Below are 4235 nucleotides of genomic sequence, written 5' to 3'. Positions count from 1 at the left end.
CTAAAAGAAATACAGTTAGTTGCTGTTAATTGTGTGAGCAATGTAATGACCAAAATAATTACTACAATTGTTTATGTCAGTTTCCTTGAACAGGAGTCCTCAATGACCTTCAAGGAACTTAAACAGTCCATCGAGTTACAATGAACGTCTTTCCTTTTAAAAAGAATATATCTGATCTTTTCATTACTTCGAGGTTGTGTGACTGTTACTTTTAAGCAGCATGACAACCATTTTATGCAATGCTGGAGAACCAACTATGTTCATTAATGACAAAACCTTTTTTTCGTCCAGGCTCTTCAAATGACCAAAATGACTGAACCTACCTTTGTTGCTGAAATATCAGTGATATCGGTGTGTAAATACCTGGGAAATATGCTATGAACCTATTGTGTTTGCCTTCCTAGGTTTCAGAAAGTCATTAATGAGCACTGATGAAATACTATCCCCTCTGACAGTGATGTGGAGATATCGCCAGCCAGGACCGATACTATTGGAATCATCCTTACACTGGCAGCAAACGTCATTGCCAAAAGAGTCGTCGATGATACGGAACACATTGGTAATGTATAGATCTGTTTTCTATCCAGTATCAACACATAGATGTCAGAACTATACAAAGTGCAGTTTGATTTAAATGTGTCTTGATTTTGAATAAAAGAGGGGTGGGTGTATATCAAATGTGTCTGATGGCACCACATGTCAATGCACTATGTTAAGGTTCATCTTCAGTAGCCATGCCCAGCCTCTCAATAAACTGACTCACAGGATTGTAGATTGTAGCGGTGCCCTCCTGTCTTGGAGATGTTGACAGTCCCTCTATGTTCCTAGTCTTACATAGCCACACCTATCTCTTTACTGTAGTTGTCAGCTGTGTATATATTCCCCAGAGCAAGAGAAGTATTTATTTAGGAAGAGAACAGTATGTGGACATTCCCAAAAACATCTTCGCTAGGGTAACATTATCATCACATTCATTCGTACCCATCACTCTGACCTAGTTCTCATACTGTTGTGAAAAAAATTCTCTTAATTCTGAGGCTGTTCTGTAAATAGTTTTCCAATGAATATAGCAACCCTTGATCATCCTATATGGATTTCAGGTCCAAATGAACATCTTCGAATGGATTAGCCCCGCCCATGTATGGTGTAAGCACCACCCATGTCCAATTTAAGGCGAATACGAATACAGCTAATTGATTTAGTTGAACAGATACAGATAATGATGTACTTGAAAAGATGCCCTTTTAGTAACTTTAATTACTTTGTGTGCATTTTTTTCCAGACATTTTGGGAATCAGCCCTGACAAAATGATGATGTACTACCTTAATGATGGATTATACGGCTCTTTGAGTTCCATTACCCTTGACCCTTCTCTCTACAAGTTTGTGCCATACTTTCCCACGGTAAATATTAACCCTGTTGCCACATTGGATGATTCTGCAATCAGATTATTTATTCCTTATTCAATTACACTTTGTGGGTAACATAAATTCATATAACCTTCATGTTCAGTAATTTAGAATCGTTAAAAAAAACGTGGAACAGCATGTTGGAGGCTATCACTTATGCCTTAGAAAATTCTAAAATGTTAAATAGACTGTAGGAGAATATGAGAACCAATGTGATGCAGGTTTTATATTTCAATGTCTGTACTCTACGCAGGCTGATGAGGGCAGTGAGCAGAAATACCGGTCTATCATCTGGGGTCAACTGTGACAGCATTGACAAACTAAACTGACGACCTACGGCTTCTGAGTTGCACGTGGGGGACTGGCTTCTCATCAACAACACGGGTGCTTACACTGTTAGTATAGGCACTGACTTCAATGGCTTTGAAAGAACACAAATTTACCCTGTTGTGACAGCTGAAACATGGCACGCCTTAAACCTTTCTCATGCCTAAAACATTATCTGTTAATGATGTGGTAAAACTTCTCTCTGAGTTAAGTCTGTTATAGTCACACAGTATATAGTATAGGGGTAGATGGGGTAGTCAGGATGCTACCAATATTTTAACATTGTCAAACTACTTTTCTTAGTATTATATTTTACATTAAGTCCTCAGGGTTACCAGTAAGATCTATGACATTAATGTCAGGTTTGTGGGTTTTTTTTCTGTAAAACGTGAGATGTTGTACAATAATATATGGTGTACAGATCATGGAAATAATCAGTACTATAAATAAGATTCCTAATTCTGTTATGTTGGCACCAATAATTACAGCAGATGCAGAAGATGGAAATTGAATACAAGTGGACTATTTAAAAAAAATTAATGAATGCTCACCCATAACTTTTTTACAGGATACATTTCTCTTGTATCATCCAATCCAAGTAGAAAGCAAGCAAAACCAACAGTTTTGTTTTGGTCTGAGATACTGGTGCTAGGGCGACATCTAGTGGGAATGGATGTTATATTGCACCCTGTCCCATTATAATAATATTTTTAAATGTTTAGAAATAAGGTGAACTCCTCACTTTGTGCCTTTTTTTACTACCAAATTCTAGGGCTGTCCCTGACATAAGATGTTCCAACAAAAAATAACAAAATAACTACATTTATTAACCCATATTTATATTTTACCAACAAATAGAATAGAATATAAATGTAGACTATAGTGAGTTGAAAATGAAAATATTTATAGCTTTTTCCACTACAAAAACAAGTATCTAGCAGACAGTAGGTTACACCATGCACTATATACAAATGTGAGCCCATAAAATTACATACAGTAGACACTGACCACCCAGACAGCTTCAGAGTCAGAACAGATCAACAGCAGATCAAATATGCAATTAGAAGAGAGACAGAGGGAAACACAGCAGTGGCCACACAGAATGCCATAAAGCCAGCAGTTTCCAAAGGAAAGGTTTGTAGAGATGTTCCTCTCAGAGGCAGATCTGGAGTTTGGTGTCAATTTTAAATTCATTTAAAAAAAAAAAAAGATTTAATTTTAAAACACAAATTATGCACAGCTTTAAGGTACATATGCATGTGGATGGGCAAAGAAGTCCCAGAACAGAGCTATACCACCAAATTTAACATTGTGCTTTTGGATATAAATTTCTTTTGACAAAAGTGGTCCTGACTGAAATTAATTTAATGCTCTGTTATGGCCATGTTTTAGACGAAGTTATTCAGTGAAAAGACAAATGTCTGAAGATTCAGAAATAAGACTATTGATTGATTTTTAATGCAACCTTTAGATATTCTTTTAAATGCTTTACTAATGTGCCACAATAATGTAATGTTTGTGTTTAAATATCTTCACTCGGGGGCGCCCAGTTAGCTTAGTCGGTAGAGCTGGCGACCCATGTACGGAGTTGCTGCAGCAGCCCAGGGTTCGAATTCGACCTACGGCCCTTTCCTGCGTGTCATCCCCTCTCTCTTTCTGCCCCCATGTCCTGTCTATCTTCAGCTGTCACTATCAATAAAAATAATATATATAAATATATATATATATATATATATCTTCACTGGGGAGCTTTTCCAATTAAATATTAATATGTGATTGTTTTCTCTTAAATAAGCATATATTTCCACCACCTCATGTACATTTCTGTATATCGGCCACTGGTTCTGCTAAATATATCCTGTACATCAATAAAAATCTCTCACATAAATAATGTATCTGTCATGCATCTTCACTCAAACGTTGAAGAGTAATGGTTAAGTCCAAGGACAAAATGTATGTCATTCCACTTCCCAACAATGTTGAAAGAGACTAAATCTGATCACTAAAAACTCAGTGAGTTACTTCCACAGCCTTCCAGATATCAACGCTAGACCAACTTCCACATTTTTATCCAGTATTCATGAAGTGCTGCCAATAACATTTTGATCTGAGAGCTGTTTCACAAAAATTTTCCAGTCATCCAACGTTTCTGACCAATATACAATATTATATTGATTATACAATATTAAGAAACAGTGACATAAATTAGCCAATGGCTGGAATTCCCATTGCTCATTTTCTAAACCTCAACAAACTATTTCGAGTCATCACCCTTTAGAGACTGCTTCCCACTCCAGGTTGGATTAAAATGGACCTCAGGTCATCCATCAGTACTACCCATCTCAACAACCTGTCCAACCTGTTGGACCAATACTATTTACTTTATATATGCTCCCTTTAGGCAACATTATTAGGAATCACTCCATTAACTTTCATTGCTATGCAGATGATATGCAGTTATATCTATTGATCAAGCCCGATGAAATTAATCAATTATC

Source organism: Morone saxatilis, unplaced genomic scaffold (genome assembly GCF_004916995.1).
Source record: "Morone saxatilis isolate NCDOM2014 unplaced genomic scaffold, NCSU_SB_2.0 Contig14, whole genome shotgun sequence".
In the NCBI taxonomy this organism is placed as follows: domain Eukaryota; kingdom Metazoa; phylum Chordata; class Actinopteri; family Moronidae; genus Morone; species Morone saxatilis.
This window is presented reverse-complemented; position numbering follows the sequence as displayed.